The sequence below is a fragment of the Grampus griseus genome (genome assembly GCF_964374135.1).
Source record: "Grampus griseus genome assembly, chromosome: 4".
Classification (NCBI taxonomy): domain Eukaryota; kingdom Metazoa; phylum Chordata; class Mammalia; order Artiodactyla; family Delphinidae; genus Grampus; species Grampus griseus.
The window spans coordinates 104039621-104062113 of record NC_138997.1 but is presented as its reverse complement, the minus strand read 5'-3'; positions in this window follow the sequence as shown (position 1 = coordinate 104062113).

Genomic DNA, 22493 nt, shown 5'->3' with positions numbered 1-22493 from the left:
AGCTCCAGAATGCCCTAATACCAACGATCATAAAGGAGAGTAGATTAGGCACAGGAAACCTCAGGCTTTAGAATCAAACAAGTACCGATGTCACTACTGGCCCAGTATGTACTTGTTATATGACTTACCAATCTTTTTATTTAACCGTGAAATGGGTATAAAAATACTAACCAAGATATGCCATTCTGAGGATCAAATGAGATCATGCATGTCTGATATCTACCACAGCACTTAGCAATTTTATGTGTTCATGTCGATAGTTGTCTTACTACTATATATGTATTTATCTCGACTTAAAAAAAGAATACTGTGAAGTGAACACTTACAAAGCTGTATCCATTAGAGATGGGTACCATTGTAAAATATACTAAATAGTTGTCCCAAAGTCTTAATATCTGGAACCTTTAAATGTTACCTTATATGGAAAAAGCACCTTTGCAGATGCGATTAATTAAGGATTTTTGAGATGGAGAGATTATCCTAAATTATCTGGGTAGGCTCTAAATGTGATCACAAATGTCTTTAGAAGAGGGAAACAGAGAGATGTGACACACAGAAGAGGAAAAGACAATGTGATCATAAAAGCAGAAATTGAAGAGATGGAGCCACAAGCCAACGAATGGAGCCACGAGGGGTTAAAAGAGACAAAGAACACATTCTCCCCTAGTGCATGTGGAGGGAATTCCACTCCACTGGAACCATGATCTGGGCTCAGTGATATGGATTTCATACTTCTGACCTCTAGAACTGTGAGAATATACATTTCTATTGTTTTAAGCCATCAAGTTTGTGGTAATTTGTTACAGCAGCCACAAAAAAAAAAAAAAAAAAAGACTAATACAGATGTCGACAAAAAAGTGGGGCATTACTGTAACAAATACCTAAAAATGTGGAATTGGCTTTGGAACTGGAAATGGGTAGATGCAGTAAGAAGCCTGAGATGTATGACAGAAAAAACCTAGGACCTAGGGTGCATAAACATACTATTGGTAGAAATATGAAAAGTAAAAGCACTGATAATAAGACAATGAGAAATATGGTATTGCAAACTGGACAAACGCACTTGTTACATGGAACAAAAAACTCCATAACATTATGTTCTACTGCTGTGTGAAAAGCAAAACTTGTAAATAATGAACAGAAGAATTTGGATATTCAGCTGAGGAGATTTCCAAGCAACATATTGAAGGTGTTGCCTGGTTTCTTCCTGCTGCTTATTGTGAAATGCAAGAGAAAAAATGATAATTTGAGAGAAAAACTGATAAGCCAAAAAAAAAAAGGAGAGAGAGAGAGACCAGGATTTGAAAATTTGTGACATTCTTAGCCTATTCATATTACAAAAGATGTCAGAAAAGTATACTCTGAAGAGAAAGACAGCTTGCAGCAGGATAGTACACTGAAGATAAAAGCTATAAGGAAGCAGAGGAATGTCATAAAAAAAAGCACTGAGACTAAAGGATTAAATCGAGGATTTAACTCTGGACAATTTTTTTTTTTAAGTTAGAAGATGCATGAGAATTAATAAATTTGTCAGTGGTAAGGACAGCAAAGTGAATTATTACACATCTGTTGATCTGTGTTTTCTTTGTGAAATGAGGGGAAAGGGGTATGGGGAACATTATCTATTAAAAGCAAAAGGATAGGTGGCTGAATAGAAAACTCCAGAAATGAGGTCAAAGTTAATTAGCTTTATTGAAATAATGGTAATCATGAAGATGACACAGATAAAAAGACCAATAAATACCAATAACTGCAGCTAATAGTTTATTGTGCATTTACCATGCACAAGACACAAAACTGAGAATTTTGGTAGTTATTATTGCATAGAATTATCACATTAGCCCTAGGAAATGGATCCCACTATTAATTTTAATTTGTGTTACATTTTATATTATAAATATAACAATATAACACAAGTAACATCGTATATTATGTGTAACGTAATAAAAGTGAATATATAGACATATTATAGAATATATAATTAATGTAATATAATGTTTACTTTTAATTTGTTATTGTTATTTTATAGATGAGCAAACAGTCTCCAAGAGTTTAGGTACATTGACCAAGTACATATACCCGTAGGTGGCAGTTCCTGGAATCAAATCATCGTACGTTTTCTCAAAAAACCCTCACATAAGTCTGCATAACTTTCCATTAGTATTCCTTATCTTCTCAAATCAACACCATTTGTTCATGCCCTTATTTCTCCATGAAAAGTGCTCTTCATGTCATCGTGTAATCCTCCATTGCCAACTCCAGAAGTCACTTATAAGTCCTCACCTTACTTGACATTTGGTGCTCTCCTTTCCATGCACCTCTTCACTCTACTGCCTGCAGTGACTCACACTTCCTTTTGGCAGAGCCAGGTATACCACTTCTTGATAAGTCCCGTCTTCAGGGTGCACTGAAAGGAATATTGGCCTGGAAGACTCTAGAGCTGGTCCTCATTCTCATTCCATCACTGAGCTACTGAGTGGCCTTGGGTACTCTCTTCATTTCCTCTATGCCTCCATTTGCTCCCTTCCAAATAAGGAAGATGATCCACAGAGTCTAAATCAGCTCCCACAGTCTATAATTTCAAGTTTATAAAAAGGACATTGAGAAGGAAAAATCTTGGCTGTCTGCCTCAGAGAAAAAAATAATTAAGATATCACTTTGCAAAAGGAGTAAGTGAATTTCAACAACATCGTGCTTGTCTCTGCCTGGAGTTGGCTCCCTCTCCAGCCCTGGGTTCCCTTTTGGACACTATAAATTATCCAAGGACATAGGCTAATTGACACAGCTGAGAGGAGAGGGACACAAATAGTCCCAGGCTTGGAGAGTGAGACTTTTGTGGGGAGGTTAATAGAACTGGAACAGCTCAGGCTTGAAGAAGGGTCACTGAAGGGAGCCATCATTCTGCTGACACATTCATAAAAGATATTGTTAGAAGGACAAGGATCAATCTTCTTATTAATCAACAAAGGCAGAATGAGAATTAACAAGCTGTAAGCTGCAATGAGGAATATTGAAGCTAAATATGAGGGAAAATGTTAGACCCCTGGGAGCTGTTAGGCAATGGAACAGACCAATAAGAGAAGCCATGACGTCACTCTAACTGGGATATTCAAGGCAGAGAGCAGATATACCTCTGTCAGAGGGAAAGAAATTCCAGGGGGAAAGTGAGGGGCTGGACGCTAACAAACCTCAGTGACCTCAGAGTAATCAGACCTCAACTTTAATAGCATAATCAAAGGTTCAGTGTGAATGTGGAAAGGGCTGAGAGTAGTGGTGATAGGTGGAGATAAACACAGAGCCAGGATGGTATAATCGTTGAGACAATGGTTTCTGGAGTTTTCATGAACTGGGTTCAAACCTTAACTCTGCTACCTGCTAACTTACACAGTATCCTTCTGGGTGCAATTTCCTTCCTTGGCTATAAAATGGGAATCATGATGACCATTCTGTAAATGCTGTTATAAAGATTAAATAAGGCCATGTCTATGAATCACTTAGCATAGTCCCTGGAACATGGAAATTTCTAAGCAAATTATATTTATCATGAATCAGAGGCTCTCTGGGACAGGAAGTGGGGCAGAGGGAAAGCTCCAGTCCCTAGTTTACTTTAGTGACTGGTCCTTGACCTATGAAGAATACAGGGGCTGAGTGTCCAGAACTGATGGTGTTCAACCTCTGATTGTATCTCTGCTGCAGAGGGCATCAGTATTGGGAGGAAGATATTTTGAGATTTAATGGGGCCACATGTGGGAAAGACAGAATACTTTTCCTAATTGCTTGTGAGTTAGGGAATACCAGGAACCAGAACCTAGAAAAGAAGTTTGGTAGCATCCAAAGGGTAGGGAATGTTGCTGGTCTCCTGCAACATAGCCCTTAGCCCACCACTGAGTTCACTCACAGTGATGAACAGTTCTACATGAGCCTACATTCACAGTACTCCAAAGTCCCACTCTAATGCCAATCTTGCCACTTTCTACCTTAGCAAAGGGCCTTTGCTGAAGCTGTGGTATAAATGAACTTGTGAAAGTGCAGCCCAGAAAAGTAGATTTGTTGATGCCCCCATGGAAACCCTCAAACAACACAGGATAAAAACCAATGGATAAATTACCCCAGACTCCTGTCCTTTGGGCAGGAATTTTGGGATGCATTGACTCTTCAGAAGTCCCCATAGAACCAAGCCCCCCTCCCCTTGCCTACAGCAGAAGCACCCCTCTTGTCAGATTTTCTTCCTGCTCTCAGTCTCCCCATATCCTCTTTCCAACTTCCTGGGATTACTTCCCAAATAAACTACTTGCACTCAAATCCTTGGACCGGGTTCTGCCTTAAGGGGACCCAAAAGAAGGCAGGGTCTGCAAGGGACAAAAATTCAAAAGATCAGAAATTAGATGGAGCCTTCAACAGAGAAATTTTGTATAGTAGGACAGTACATGATGAATACTCTAGAAGAAGTATGTGTCCTCAACCTTTAGTTTTGAGCATATGTTGCCATCTATTTGTTTTTTTAATTAAGCATTGTCCCCTCTGAGAAGCCTCTATCCTACTTATGGAGTTGAAAGCAAAAATTTAACACATTCCAATGGCTTCTATCCTTCTCTCAGCCCATGTCTCTCATGGCCCACATTCAATCTGGGTTCTTTAATCAATATTTTTTTAGTTCAATCTACTGAGGCATCTAACTTCAAAGATTTACAGATTATTTTGAACTTACAATTAGTCATGGAATTACTCTCTGCTGTATGTGTATATATGTATTACCTTCCTAAGGAATAGGAATGGAGGACGTAGACACACCCAGCAGGCTATAACTTTCGTTTTAATGGCTAGACTTGTGTGTGATGGTTACTCCTCACTGCAAAAGAGGCAGGAAATTTAGTATTTCCTTCTTCTAGAATGGAGACAATCAAGCAAAAAGGAATAAATAATGAACACGTAGGTAGTGGAATAGATTTTCTATGAGTTTCCTTATCAGATGAAAATTTCAATCCCAGGATTTTGCAGAGATCCAGGGAACTACTGGATTTTATTCAAGGAAATTGTCACCTGTTAGAGATAATTTAAAACTCCCCAAAATATATAGGGGTAGAAATAATCATCATCATTTTTTTCTTAAATTATGCTGGTACTAGGGGTAGTGTGGTATCTGCCCTCATGTATCTACCAGTGTATTAGAAACACAAGGAGCTTGCCTTCTGTTAGGAATACACAGATATTTGCAGTACAGTGTGGAAAGTACAACATGTGTGGTGTGCATACAACATTGCAGGAGCAGGGAATTGCGGAGGGGGACCTAACACAGTTCTCTTGATGGCATTCAGAGAAACTTTCCTGGGGAAGCTGCACAGGGGCTTAACAGGTAAGTCTGGGTTACAGATTTTTTTTTCTTTTCATGAAAAGCAACCTTTGGAGTTATAATCAAGAAAGCAAGGTGATCTGACTTACCCTTTAAAAAGGGTAGTCTACAGAGCACAGTTCAAGATGGTAGCATAGGGGGATCCTGAACTCACCTCCCATGAACACACCAAATCTACAGCCATATATGAATCAATTAGTTCTGAAAAAGATCTGAAAACCAGCTGAACAGCTCCTCTATAACAAAGGATAAAAGGACCACATTGAAATGGGTAGGAGAAGCAGAGACACAGTCTCACCAAAATCCACACACCTAGTGCCGTGACCCACAAGTGGGAGTGATCTCACAAATATGGAATTTCTCCCTAAGGAATGAGGGGTTCATGGCCCACATCAGGTGCCCCAACCTTTGGGACCTACAACAGAGAGATGAAGTCCCAAAATGTCTGGCTTTGAAAACCACCAGGGCTTACATCTAGGAGACCCAAAAGGCTGTGGGGAATGGAAAGTGAGTTCTTGAAGGGCTTGTACACAGATCCACTCAACCAAGGATCCAGCACAAAAGTAGCCATTTGGAAAGTGCTTAAACCATTTGTGAAGGAGATTTATTAGCTAATCTTAAAGCATCTCCCAAGGACACAGAGGTCTGTTGGGATTTTCTCCAAGGACAGAGGCACTAGTGGATGTCATTTTCACACTCTCATTCCACCTAGCTAGTGCCAAGGGTGGCAGGCACTATTTTTGCATTCCCTCTACCTTGTTAGCATTGTTGGGCTTGCCCTGCCCTGATACTCTTCCATGGTCCCACTATAGCCAGCATGCTTTTCACAGTCCCAGGTTCCACTGAGGTCCTACTGAAGTTGGAGTGTTTGCCCCATCCACATGCACTCCCATGGCCTCACTGCAGTCAATGTGTTTGCCCTGCCCACACATTATCACATGGGACTCCCCTTGCGGCCAGTGGGCTTGACCCATCATACGTTTCCCCATGGTCCTCCTGAAGCCAGTGGGCTAGAGATGGCCCTAGAATCCCATGCAGCCCCACTAAATCCAGCAGTTATGTGCAATCTACACAGGGTATGTCCCTTGAGTTCCTGGCTCTGGTGGCCTTGGGAGCCTGTATTTCTGGGTCTCAAAGGACTGAAACAGAGAGACAGTACTTAGGCTACAAGGCCCAGGACACAACATAACAGACTGACACATACCCTATTCTTCTTATGAAAAGGACCTATTTACTTGTCCTGGAGCTTCAGTCTGAGGGGCAAATTTCAGGTTTACCAGAAATCTAGAGACCACAAAGGTGTTTTCAGGGAATGAAGGCCAACTTTGCACTCTACTTTGGCCTCACTACAGCCCACCAGTACCTCCCAAGAAAGAAGCTTATACACTTGTCTGGAGCCCCAATTTTTGCAACTGTTGCCAAGAGGACACCTCCAAACTGCCTGGTCTGGAGACCAGAAAGGGTTACAACATTAGTCCCACAGGATGTATATATCTGTATACTTTAAAAGCTGCTGCCTGAGGGTCTGGCTTCCAATCAGCCTGAAATTAAGTGCTGACTGTGATCTCTCCCTTTGGAACACTGACAGGGCTTGGCACAACATCAGCAGCTGGGACTTATCAAGAATAAATCAGGCTGCTTAGATAATCACAAAGGTTTGAGAGACAACAAAGAACTAGGGAAAGATTGAACAATAAGTTTCATCACCTATATATGGCCACTCTTTCAAGACTGGGAAGGGTAGCTGTTTCACCTAATATATAGAAACAGAGACAAGCTAAATGAGGAAACAGAAGAACCTGTTCCAAAGGAAAGAACAAGATATAACCTCAGGAGTGAGCGTTAATGAAATGGCGATAAGTAATTTACCTGACAAAGAGTTCAAAATAATGGTCATAAAGAATGCTTTTTGAACTCAGAAGAAGAATGGATGAACACAGTGAGAACTTCGACAAAGAAATAAAAAAATACAAGAAAGTATCAAGCAGAAGTCACAGAGCTGAAGAATACAATAATTGAATTGAAAACTGTCTAGAGGGGTTCAACATTAGACTAGGTGAATCAGAAAAACAGATCAGTGTCATACAAGACAGGGAAATAGAATTCACTCAAGGAGAGCCACAAATGAATAAATTAATTTTAAAAATTAAAAAAAAATTAAGAAAATTAATTTAAAAAAATAGAGATAGCTTAAGGGACATATGCAACAAGATTAAGCATACTAACATTTGCATTATAGGAGTCACAGAAAAAGAAGAGAAAGAGAAAGTGCAGAAAATTTATTTGAAGATGTGATGGCTTAAAACTTCCCTAACTTAGGGAAGGAAACCAATATCTAGGTTCAGGAATCACAGAGAGTTCCAAACAAGATAAACCCAAAGAGATCCACACCAAAACACATTACAAGTAAAATGTCAAAAGTTAAAGATAAAGAGACGATCTTAAAAGCAGCAAGAAAAAAATCAGCTAGTTCCATACAGGTGGCCCCCATAAGGGTATCAGCAAATTTTTCAGCAGAAACTTTTCAGACCAGAGGAACATATTCAAAGTGCTGAAAGTAAACAAAACAAAAAACAAACAAACAAAAAAACCTTCCAGCCAAGAATACTCTACCCAGCAAGGTTACTATTCAGAATTGAAGGAGAGATAAATAATTTTCCAGATAAGCAAAAGCTAAAGAAGTTCATCACCACTAAACCAGCCTTATATGAAATATTAAAGGAACTTCTTTAAGCTAAAAAGAAAAGGCAATAACTAGTAGTAAAAAAAAATAGAAAGTAAAAACCTCACTTGTAAAGACAAATATATAGTAATGGTAGTATAACTATTTACAAAGCTAGTATAAAAGTTAAAAGACAAAAGTAGTAAAATTAACTATAACCACAATAATTAGTTACAAGATACACAAATAAAAAGATGTAAAATATGACATCAAGAAAACCATAAAATGTGCATGGGGGGAGTAAAAATGTAGAGTTTTTAAAATGCATTCAAACCTAACTTGCTAGCATCTTAAAAAAAAGACTGGTATATCTATATGCTGTTATATGTGAATCTCATTATAACCACAAAGCAAAAACATATAGTATATACACAAACAAAATGAGGAAGGAATCATAACACTAAAGAAAGTCATCAAACCACAAGGAAAGAAAGCCAGTGAAAAACAGAGGATCTACATGAAGAGCAAAAAAACAAGTAACAAGATGGTAATACGTACATAACTATCAATAATTACTTTAATGTAAATGGACTAAATTCTCCATTCAAAAGACATAGCATGGCTAATGGATAAAAAATAAAGACTCATCTATATATTGCCTGCAAAAGACTAACTTCACTTCTAAAGACACACACAGACTGAAAATGAAGGGATGGAAAAAGTGTTTTCATGCAAATGGAAACCAAATGAAAGCAGGAACAATTATATTATATCTGGCAAAATACACTTTAAAACAAAGACTGTAATAAAATACAAAGAAATATATAATGATCAATTATTATTATTGGATAATTGTTGGGTCAATCCAACAAGAAGATACAACACTTGTAAATATACATGCACTCTACATAGGAGCACCTAAATATATAAAGCAAATATTAACAGACAAGAAGGGTGAAATTGACAGCAATAAAATAATACTAGAGGACTTTAATACCCTACTTACAGAAGTGAACATATCATTCAGATCAATAAAGAAACATCAGCCATAAACAATATATTAGACAAGATAAACTTACTGGGTAGATAAAGAATATTCCATCCCAAAGCAGAAGAAGGCACACTTTTTCAAGTGCACATGGAACGTTCCAGAATAGACCATATATTAGACCACTAAGCAAGCCACAATAAATTTAAGAAGATTGAAGTCATATCAAGCAACTTTTATTTTTACCACAATGGCATAAAACTAGACATCAATTACAAGAGGAAAACTGAAAAAAATCACAAATGCATGGAGAGTAAACAGCATGCTACTGAACAACCAATAGGTCAAAAAAGGAATCAAAGGGAAAATTAAAAAAAATATATCTCAAGGAAAATGAAAATTGAAATGTGATATTCCAAAATGGGATGCTGTGAAAGCAGTTCTATGAGGGAAGTTCATAGTGATACAAGACAACCTCAAGAAACAAGAAAAATCTCAAATGAACAATCTAACTTTACACTTGAGGGAACTGAAAAAAAGAATAAAAAACAAAGCCTAAAGTTAGAACAAAGGAAATAATAAAGAACAGAAATAATAAAGATTAGTGTGGAAATGAGAGAAATAGACAATTTTAAAAAACAGTGGAAAAGGTAAATGAAACTAAGAGCTGGTTCTTCAAAAAGATAAACAAAATGGGCAAACCTTTAGCTACATTCATCAAGAAAAAAAGAGAAGGCTCAAATAAAAAAATATTAGAAATGAAAAAAAAGTTACAACTGTTAGCACAGAAATACAAAGGATTATAAGAAACTACTATAAATAATTATAAGCCAACAAATCGGACAACTTAGAAGAAATGTATAAAACACTAGAAATATACAATCTTCCAAGACTAAATCATAAAGAAATACAAAATCTGAATAGACTAATTACTAATAAGGAGATGAAACCAGTAATCAAAACAAAACAAAACAAAACAAAAAAAACCTCCCAACAGACAAAAGTCCAGGGTTAGATAGCTTCACTGGTGAATTATACCAAACTTTCAAAGAAGATTTAATATCTACACTTTTCAAATTCTTCCAAAAAATTGAAGAAGACAGAACACTTCTGAACTCATTTTGTGAGGCCAGCATTACCCTGATACCAAAACCAGGTAAGGACACCACACACACACAAAATTACAGGTCAATATGCTTGATGAATGTAGATGCAAACATCCTCAACAAAATATTAGCAAACCAAATGCAACAATACATTGAAAGGATCATACAACATAATCAAGTGGGATTTATTCCAGGAATGCAAGCTTGGTTCAATATCTGTAAATCAATCAACACTATACACCACATTAGCAACATAAAAATCATGTGATCATCTCAACAGATGCAGAGTAAAAATTTGACAAAATTCAACATTGATTTATTATAAAATATCTCAACAAGGTGGTCATAGGAAGAAAGTACTTCAGCATAATAAAGGACATATGTGACAAATCCATAGCCAACATCATATTCAACAGTGAAGAGCTGAAAACTTTCTCTCTAAGATCAGGAAAAAGACAAGGATGTCCATTCTCACCACTTTCATTCAACATAGTACAGGAAGTCCTACCCAGAGCAATTAGGCAAGAAAAATAAATAAAATGTATCCAAATTGGAAAGAAAGAAGTAAAATTTCATTTTCAGATGACATAATACTATATAGAGAAAGCCCTAAATATTCTACCATAAAATTGCTATATATAATACATAAATTCAGTAAAGTTACAGGATACAAAATTAATATACAGAAATCTGTTGCATTTCTACACAATGGTAACAAAATATCAGAAAGATAAATTAAGAAAACAATGTCATTTACAATTGCATCAAAGATAATAAAATACCTAGAAATAAATTTAACCAAGAAGGTGAAAACTATAAGATGTTGATGAAAGAAACTGAAGAAGACAGAGAAATGGAAAGACATTCCATGCTTATGGGTTGGAAGGATTAATATCATTAAAATGTCCATATTATTCAAAGCAATCTATAGATTTAATGCAATCTTTATCAAAATTCTAATTGCATTTTTCACAAAACTAGAACAAATAATTCTAAAACTTGTATGAAACCACAAAAAAGAAAAAAAAACACAATTATTCAAACCAAGCTTGAAAAAGAACAAAGCTGGAAGTATCGTTCTGATTTTAAACCATACTGAAAATCTATAGTGATAAAAACAGTATAGAACTGGTATAAAAACAGACACATAGATCAATGGAACAGAATAGAGATCCAAGAAATTAACCCACACATATATAGTAAATTAATTTACTATGAAGGAACTAAAACTATACAATGGGGAAAGAATGATCTCTTCAATGAATGGTACTGGGAAAACTGGACCGATACAAGCAAAGGATTGAAGTTAGGCCATTATCTTATACCATACACAAAAATTAACTCAAAATGTGTTAAAGACAAGTCCTGAAATCATAAAACTCCTAGAATAAAAGTTAGAAGATATCCTTGACATCAGTCTTAACATGAAATATTTGGATCTGACCCCAAAAGCAAAGGCAACAAAAGAAAAAGAAAAAAAAAAACAACAGTGAGATTAAATCAAACTAAAAGGCTTCTTCACAGAAAGGGAATTCATCAGCAAAATAAAAGTGGAACCTACTAAATGGGACAAAATATTGCAAATCATATATCTGATAAGAGATTAATATCAATATATATATAAAGAACTCAACAGCAAAAAAAAAAAAAAAACTTGATTGAAAAATGAGCAGAGGATCTAAATAGACACTTTTTCAAAGACATACAGATGGGCAGCAGGCACATGAAAAGATGTCCAACATCACTAATTACTAAGGAAATGCAAATCAAAACCACAATGAGATATCACCACACAGCTGTTAGAATGGCTATTATCAAAAAGACAAGAACTAGTAAGTGCTGGAAAGGATGTGGAGAAAAGGGAACTCTTGTACACAGTTGGTGGGAATGTAAATTCATGCAGCCACTACGGAAAATAGTATGGATTCTCCTCAAGAAATTAAAAGTAAAACTACCATATGAACTAGCTATTCCACTTCTGGCTATTTATCTGAAGGATATGAAAACACTAATTTTAAAAGATATATGCAACCCCATGTTTATTACAGCATTATTTACAATAGCCAAAATATATAAACAACCTAAATATCTATTGATGGATGAATGGATAAAGAAGATATGGTATATATATATTCAATGGAATACTACTCAGCCATAAAAGGAAGATTATCTTGTCATTTGTGACAGCATGGATGGAATTCAGGCACATTATTCTAAGTGAAATAAGTCAGACAGAGAATGACAAATACCATGTGATTTCACTTATATGCCAAATATTAAAAACAAAACAAATGAATAAACAAAAGAAAACTCATAGACAGAGAGAACAGATTGGCGGTTATCAGAGGGGAAGGGGGTTGGGGTGAGGAAATAGATTAAGAGGGTCATTTAAGTAGTGATGAATGGTAACTAGACTTATTGTGGTGATCCCTTTGTACTGTCTACAAAGATCAGATTGTTATGTTGTACACCAAAACTAATATAAAGTTATATACCAATTTTACCTCAATTTTTAAAAACAGCATTCTCTTGGTTATATGGTACAAGGACTGTTGGAGAGTGGTAGTAGGGAGATTGATTACCAGGATCCTGCAGTTTGTTGGGAGAGAGAGAAGGTGGCTTACTCTGGAGCTGGAGTTTCAGAGATACTAATAAGTGATCAAATTCAAAATATGTTTTAGAGCTACTACTTGTTACCTAATTGAATGTAAAATATAAGAAAAGTAGAAAAAAAGTACAGCTACTTTTTTCAGCTGACTTGATTGAAAACAGGTAGGCTTTATTTATTAAGATGGAGAAGACTGAAAGATGGATTAGTTGGGAAGAGGAGTCTCTTTTGCTCACGTTAAGTTTGAGTTGCCCACTAATCAATGAAGTATAGATACCAAGTAGACAGTCTAGTATCCAGAAGAAAGTCTAAAGCCCATGGAGAAGCATGGGTTTCCTTTATGAGAATTTCCATGATGGCTTCACGCCAAAATCTGATTTTTAAGTGATCCTCTTTGGGGACTTTTAGAACTTTAAGCAGAGCTCTTATCCAACTCTACCATGTTTCTCTTTATCTGCCTTTCTCACCTGTCTATAAACTTGTTGAGTTCAGAGACTACATTTTATTTATCTTTGCATTCCCATCACAAGATCCAGCTTAGGAGAAGGGTGTCACATATACATTTTGGTGGTAAAAGTATTTTGTTTAAAACTAAATGAGCATCCCTGCTAAGTAGGAAAAGCATAGAATCATCATCCTCATCATCTATATTTTACAAATTTGATTGTGAAATGTTAGGGAATCACAGCCCATCTTCTAACTTTAAATATTTGATTCTCACCACTATATCTTGCAGAATCAAGTCCATAATAAATACAAAATTGACTAAATTGACTTGTTTCCATGGTGTCTAAAAAGAAATATATCAATTATTTAATAGATTTTCAGATATAGCAATGAAATGCTCATCCTTTTTTGCCAAAACCAGCTGGTTACAGATATTATTAAGTAAGTTTTATTAATATTGTATTTAGTTAGATTGGACTATTGAAGAAAAATATGTCAGTACTGGAGAATATTACCAATGATAGTCCATATGTATTTCCATTTCAATTACCATTTTTATTTTCTTAATGTTTTAGAATAAAAGGGCCAATCTCTTGGACTAAGTCTCTGTGCATCATTTAAAAATGAAACTGAACTTTGGGCCACAACATTTGAAATACATTTCCCCATAACTTTTCTGAAATAGAATATAAAAATTTCTGTTGAAAATCTTATGAGAGGGACTTCCCTGGTGGTCCAGTGGTAAAGATCCGCCTTCCAATGCATGGGGCGGGGGTTCAATCCCTGATCAGGGAACTAACATCCCACATGCTGCTGGGCAACTAAGCCCACATGCCACAACTACTGAGCTCACGTACCTCAACGAGAGAGCCCGTGTGCCACAAACTACAAAGCCCATGTGCTCTGTACCCCACAGATCACAACTTCGGAGCCCACACACCCTGGAGCCCACATGCCACAACTAGAGAGAGAAAACCCACACACCACAACTAGAGAGGAGCCCACGCTTCACAATGAAGAGTCCGCCCTGCAACGAATGATCCCGCATGCCTCAACGAAGATCCCACGTACCACAACTAAGACCTGACTCAGCCAAAAAGTAAATAAAAAATGAAAATTTTAAAAATTAAAAAAGAAATAAAGAAAAAGAAAATCTTATATTATTTAATTCAGCAAACTTTATACAACATGGAGTCATGTGTTCAGATAACAAAGATTTTCAACATATAAATTGTTTATTTTGCTTTACTTTTTTCAAATCATATGTTCTCTTAAAGATTTACTAATTATGAATGGATTATGATTATGACCACTAAATTATGTTATTTGCTTGGGATTTTCAAAGTTGTAACTTTACAGTCAACATCAGTCTGTAGCCTGTTCCAGTCACACTCATTTGCAGTGATTAATTAACCTTGTAGAAAAGTTGACACCACTGGGAATATTTTTTTTGTTATTTTTTACAATGCTTTCTTTGGTATTTAACTACTTATGTTTATATCTCCTGAGGCCATATAATTTAATATTCAGTGATTTCAGATAGATTTAATTGGTGTAAAACCTTATATATTATTGCTAATGTAAGAAGAAGGCTCAGGGAAAGCTAAAATAGTTTAGAAATTATCATGCCATGGTGTTTAACAATACCTACTATAATAGTCTGAATTTTTTCAGATTAGTTTTCCTTAAAATAAACTAAGTGAACTCCTTGAAAGAAAAGTGCTCTTGTACCCCGTACCTAGAACAATGCCTGCCACATAACACATGTGCAATACATTCATTTTTGAATGAATGACTGGCTTATTTAGTTAAAAGCTATCTTTACATTTGGGGTGATCTTCTTTCTCTTGAAAGTAGCATCAGTTGATCATGGTAATGAGATAATAAAAAAAATTATAGCACTTTAAAATTAACAATGTAATTTTTTCAATTCTCAAAGTGCTTTCATTCATTTGAGATTCAGCAACCTCATGTAGCAAAGAGTATTCATGTCTTAATTGTAAGGTGATGCAAACCAAGACTCCAACAGAATGAGGACTCTGCAGGTGTCAGAGTTCAAATCCATGTTCTTTTGATTGCACCATATTTAGGGGCTAGAGGACATCATGACATTAGCTTCCAGAAGGAGTTTATCATCTCCTACATGGTATTAATAAAAGTCCTTTGTGTTTGGGTGGTGTCTTGTGTAGGGGAGTGTATTCACTACCTGAAAAAGGTAAAAGCTCTCACAGAGTGTTGAAGAATTAACAAAGCTGGGGAGTGTGGGTAGGGAGGAAGGGATTTCCAGGCACAGTTCCAGGAACTATAGCCCGTACTCCCTCTTTTCTGTTCTTCATCCCCGACCCTGCTTTTTTCTCTTAGTAGCTCTTATCACTTACTCAATATTACAGTATATACTCATGTGCTTCTTGACCACCTCACCCACTAGAATGCGAAAAGTCACGGTGTCCATTTGACTTGTTCACCACTGCCTCCCCAAGTCTTAGATTCTGACACATTCTAGACACTTAATTCATATCTATCTGTGGGGTGAATGAATGCCGAAGGAACCACCTGTGCAGATGCAGGATACATGACTCAGCAATAGTCCACTTAGAAAACTGCAAGTTATTCTATCTCCTTAACGGATTGAACTGTATGAGACTGGACTGCTTTTGATGGATTTTCATGGAGAATTTGTACAGTGCATCTGATAGAATGTGGAAGGGAAATCAGGAAGGCAAGAGCACTTAAGGTTGAAAACAAAGGAATTGACCAAGTTTGGGATGGACTTACTTAGCATGTTAAGGTATTTGGATAGGTCTGATGAAAAATTAGTAGTCACTGATGGGTTTTAAGTAGGAGATTGACATGATCAGATAAATCTCTCTGATAATCTGTAGCAAGTGGATTCAAAGGGAGAAGAATGAAAGCCGGAGGACAACATAGAAGTCATTGTGTCATCAGGCAAGAAATGGTAAGAGCCAGAACCCGCTAGTTGGTAGAGGCCCTGACTCAGCTCCACTCAGGCATGGTTTTCTCTGCAGCCTCTTTCTGAATTCCTTCTGCATGACTGGATCTATCTGGTCTCCTGGGTAGATACCAGTGTTTCTTTTTTAACTTTCTTCCCAAGCATGGAAGGACTCAAAATTGATTCCTTTTCTCATAGCTGAGACAGGTTGGATTTACATGAAAATTGAAGAGACATGAAATGGAAAGGAATAGACAAAACCACCTGAGTGCTGATTTCTGATCTGACTGAAGCCACTTCACCTATTCAAGCTCTTCAAGCCACTTCACTTCCACAAGCTCTCTGAGATCCCACCGCCCTACCCTCTTGTATTCTTAGGCCACTCCCCATCTTCTTTCTTTATTAATCTTCTTTGCCTAAATTTAATTTAATCAAACTTTTTTCCATACAAAATTGATATAAACAAGTGTCTTTTTGTTTTGAACTTGATGTTACTTGATGTTACTTCAATAGGAAAATGATCACCGATATCTAATTATTATGAGAAACAATGGGTAAAAAAACCCACTTCTGTTACTAGTAACATAATTTTCTGCAACATCTATCATCTGGATAGATGACCATATAATTTTTACTACAAATTAAGGCATTTTTTAAGAGGAGAAATATGCACTATTTATTTATTTATTTTTATATATTTTATTTTATTTATTTTTGGTTGTGTTGTGTCTTCGTTGCTGCATGCAGGCTTTCTCTAGTTGTGGCGAGTAGGGGCTACTCTTCGTTGTGGTTCATGGGCTTCTCATTTCAGTGGTTTCTCTTGTTGTGGACCATGGACTGTAGGTGCATGGGCTTCAGTAGTTGTGGTGCACGGGCTTTGTTGCTCCGTGACATGTGGGATCTTCCTGGACCAGGGATCGAACCCATGTTCCCTGCACTGGCAGGCAGATTCTTAGCCACTGTGCCAGCAGAGAAGTCCAAGATGCACTATTTATAGTTAGCTGGGCTGACAGTCATAGTCCAGGATGTCACCAGACAAACCAGACATAGGTCACCGGAGATATAACTAAAAACTCAAAATACAGGGAGTCATTGTATTTCTTTCCCTTAGGAGTGTATTTTGCAACTAGTTTTTTCAGGCTACATCAGCAGGACAGTGTAATGTGCAAAGTCTAAGTGTTCTTTAGTAAGATTAGTTATGCTTACTTTAAACTTTTTCATGCTAAAATTATTAGTGTTTTTTTTTTCTTACAGCTTACAATTTCTACTTTGGGTCTTCTGAAAGTTGTAAGAATCCTATGAGGTAGACAGGGGCAAGGGTCAATATGTGCATTTAGTAGATAAGGAAATTGGAGCTCAGAGATATTAGATCAAAAAAGCAATGATGTAAAGTAGAAGGACCATTAATCCTAGTGTCACAAAACACATCTTTGAGCACTGGTCCATTGTCGTTTTGTTTATAGCAGTGCTACCCAAAGTGTGAGCCACAAATGCTTTAACTCACATGCAATGGAAGTAGACTTATGGAAATTTTTAAAATAATTCAGTGGAATTATTTTTTGTCTATTGAAGCTAATTTAAAAAATCAAGCATGCATTTTATAAACCTTTCTTATTTTTTAATTTTGTTTTTCTAGTAATTCATCTTTTTTTTAGTTTACAAACATTGGTCCATGACAAATTAAAAACTTTAAATATAAATCCTTTACTACAGCTCATTTGAGAAATACTGGGCTCCAGATGATTAGGCAATTAATTAAGTATTTAAAAACTGAAAACATCTCACTCTGTGCATCCATTCTTTTCCTGAGTTCTTGGATCATCTTTACGATCATTACTCTGAACTCTATCTCCAACAGCCAAGACATGGAAACAACCTAAATATCCATCAACAGATGGATAAAGAAGATGTGGTATATATATACAATGGAATATCACTCAGCCATAAAAAAGAAGGAAATAATGCCATTTGCAGCAACATGGATGGACTTAGAGATTATCATCCTAAGTGAAGTAAGCCAGACAGAGAAAGACAAATATTATATGATATTGTTTCTATGTGGAATCTAAAAAAAAAAACTGATACAAATGAACTTATATACAAAACAGAAATAGACCCACAGACATAGAAAACAAACTTATAGTTACCAAAGGGGAAAGGGAGTGGGTGGGAGGGATAAATTATGAGTTTGGTGTTAACATAACACACTACTATATATAAAATAGATAACCAAGAAGGACCTACTATATAGCACAGGGAACTATACTCAACATTTTGTAATAAGCTATAAGGGAAAAGAATCTGAAAAAAAATAGATATGTGTGTATGTATAACTGAATCCCTTTGTTGTCCACCTGAAACTAATACAACATTGTAAAGCAACTATACTTCAGTTAAAAAAACTGAAAAATATAGGGTATTCCTCCTCACAGTGCTGCTGAAATGATTAAAAAATAATAACTAACATTTGTATATATCCTAAAAGTAGTGATTTTAAAATATGCTCACTAGTAACCCCATGAATTGACAGAAGATAGGACTTCTCAAGTGATTTCAGCACCACAGTCAAGCCTTAATTTCTCACTCCTGCTTCAAGCCAAGCAGATTTGCTTTCACCTTTTTAAAGTGTTGGTTTGTGCTTTAATATTGCTATTAAGGAAAGGTATCCATTAAAAAAAAATCCAACTTTTCTCTAGAGTGTACAAAGTGGTTTTGAATCCATTATCTCACTTAACACTCACAACAACCATGTGATGTTAGGATTACTATTTTATAGATGAGAGAAAAAGCTAGAATGGTGGTCAGGATCTCAGCTGGTAAGTGGTGGATCCTGAAATCAGCCCAGACATTGGGTTCCCTGTACCGGTCTCTTCCTGGCAGCCTGGCAAGTATAAAAATGGCCTACAGTTGCTGGTATATTTTCTATTTATTTCCACTTCTACTTTCCTTGCTAAGTCTTCGTTCATGAAAAGAATCCTCAAAAAATAAGTTCATAGATCACCAAAACTACATATTGTGCTCAGGAAAATCAAATTTATATTTCCTAAGCAATAAGCACAGAAATATCTCCCTATTGAGTTTTAACTGTGTGTGTTTGTGTGTGTGTGTGTGTGTGTGTGTGTGTGTATGTGTATGTGTGTGATGGGGTAAATTGTGTCCTCTAAAAATTTATATGGTCATATCTTAATACCCAGGGCCCCAGAATGTAACCATATTTGAAGAGAGGGTCTTCAATGATATAATTAAATTAAAATGAGGTCATTAATGTAGGCCCTAATCCAATATGACTGAGAATCCTTACAAGAAGAGGAAATTGGGACACACACCAAAAGAGGGAAAATTATGTAAAAACACAGAGAGAAGACAACAATGTAAAGCCAAGGAGAAGGGCCTAGAACAGATTCCTCCCTCAGATCCTGCAGAAGGAACCAACACTGCCAACACCTTGTTCTTGGACTTTTAGCCTCCAGAACTATGAGAATATAAATTTTTGTTGCTAAACCCCCTAGTCTGTGATACCTTGTTATGGCAGTCCTATCAAACTATTACAAGTGAGTGTATGATATTTGTAATAGCAGTGTATGGAATCACTTAAGTTAGTTTTAATGTGTCAGGTAACAAAAACATATCATATTATCTTCTGTCCCATATTTTCGGGAAATACTCTGTTCACATTCCAAAGCAAGTGAGCTGAAATTTTGAGCCGCTTCTTCTGTTCAAATTCTGCCTTTTCAGAGGAGTGCTGAAGCCCATAAACAAGTATTTTGTTAACAGAGACTGAACTTTTTTGGGGGCTATCCTGCCAAATGTCTCTGGAGGCAGTGTGCCTGCCACCTGTGAGGCCATTACAAAGGCATTTTCTTCCCTGGATCTTCATATTTTATCTATAAAGTGGAGGATGCTCTCTAAGACAATGTGTTATGGTTATGAGAACACTGAGCTTGGAGGAGAAATTTTTGAATCCAAGTCCTGACTCTGTCACTGTCTAGCTATGTGATATCAGGCCAGTACCTTAGCTTCCCTGAGCTTTTATTTACTACTGAAATCACAGTGGGGCTATGAGGACATGGTAAGATAATATGTGTGAAAATACCACGCACATTTAAGAATCCAAATAAAAGTTGGTTTTATTTTCATTTTAGCTCAGAAATTATAGTCCTCTAATCACTTTGATTAGATCAGATAGTATCTCAAAACATACTTTGAACTAACTTCTAAAGGACAAGAAAGATTTCACATACATAGAGAAATCACTTCAGTCACCCTGCATGTTTATTTCTTACCACAATATTTTAAAAGGCAAGAATGATATCTTCTGGACATCACCATGACCTGCCAGAACATGATGTCAGTTGGTGTTAAAATTGTTTGTCATCTCCTCTAATATCCCTTTGGTGGCTGGGATGTCTTGGATATGTCAGAAGTGATTTTACTAGTAACAAGCATCTCCTAATTCTTGGCCAATAACAATTCACTCTTAAGAAGGAGTTTAAAATGCTTCTTTGGTTGATTATAATATAAACTCAAAAACTCTCCCCAAATTTTCTGCTACTAGAGGAAAAGGCAGATGCTTTTAACTTCAGATGAGCCAGATTGAAGGCATTACAGATTCTCCAAGAAATGGTTAGATCCAAATGGATTCTTAATACTCACAGCCAAGCCATTTGGACTGTCTGATAGACGCTAAAGAGTGTGCCTGCAGAGACCAGAGTTCTGCAGAATAGACTGGTTCCTGGAGCAGAGATGAAGGTAGATTTGGCAACTCAGAAAAAGTAAAAAGTTATGGAATAATCCACCTATTTACTCAACAGATAATTTAAAGCACCTGTTAGATGCCCATCACTGTGCTCCTAAGGAGGAGGGGGAGTTGCTTAGCTCTTCTGCCCTTCGTCAAATTCAACAAACATGTTGATGACCCAGTGTGTAATCTTCTAGAAATAAAGATGAATATAACAAGCGTTCTTTCTTTCAGGAATGGAAAAGTCACTTATTACAAACATAAGGGTCAATAGCAAAATAAATGTCAAGTTACTACTTTATTAATAGCGAAGTCAGCAACTGATAACTCATGACAGAGCCCATTTGGAGCCTACAGCTGAAGTGCAGCTCTCAGCCCCCATGAGATCTAAACCTTGGGAAGTTACCACCTTTGGCCTACAGCAAGGGCAGAAACATTTGTGGAAGTGCCAGAGTCCATTTACTCAGTTTCAGAAAAGCAGAGAGAGAGAGAGTGAAATTGAGACAGACAGAGAAACATAGTAAAAGCGAATGGCAGAGAAATTTGAGAGGTAATTGAGGAAGCCTAAAAGAGTATTTGCTAATTTGACCAATCAGATTAAGGACTTCTCCTCCTTTATCTGAGAACTGAAGGAGAGAAACAGTGATAGAAAGGAAAATTGAGGCCATTCCTTTCCTTAGGTGTTAGAGGAAAGAGAATAGGAGACAGAAAAATGAATTAGAAAGCTATTCTTATTGGTCAGGCATGAGGGCCTCCAAGAAATGCTAATACTGTTAATGATGAGGGTATATCTGGGAGAGATAGCATGAGAAAAAAAACATAAATATGGAGCTTCTGAACAACAACAGCAAAGCTTCAAAAAGATATCACATTTTTACAGCCTAATCAACTGAAGCAATGACTATTAATATATTCAACATTTTTAAGCATCTACTATGCAAATTCAGTACACCAAGACATTGATTTATAGATACAGATACAATCCCTAAGTGCAAAAAATGTACACTTTCAGGCCAGGCTACATCCATAAAGACACAACTGAAATACAACATTGTAATTGCCATAAGGGATGCACATGCCAGGAACAAGGCAAATGAAGAAGGAACATCTTGCTGTACCCCAGGATGTGAAGGAAAGCTTCACAAAGAGACAATGTGTGAGCTGAGACTTTGAAGCAGGAGAAAGTGTTGACTGAGCAAGCTGATTAAACAAAGCAAGAGACACTGACTTGGCCAAAGGAAAGGAAGCATGACAGAACATACCATGTCCTGAGAACCATTTATTTATATCTACTGATCTCCTACCACAGTTGGGGACACAAGAGTGCATAATAGAGAAAAGTCACCACTGTTAGGAAGATTTCATTGTGGTTATGGATGAGGGAGAGCACAGACAAAAAGCACATAAGTAAATGACCAAGATATTTTTATTTCCTTAGACAATAAAATGGGCTAGTGAGATAGTTCCAGGAGAACTATTGCATTTGAGGAAGGGGTCAGGAAAGTGTCTTTTTTTTTTTAACTTATTTTTTTTTTACAGTAGGTCCTTGTTGGTAATCTGTTTTAAATATAGCAGTGTGTACATGTTAATCCCAAACTCCCAATCTATCCCTCCCCACTACCCTTCCCTCCTGCTAACCATAAA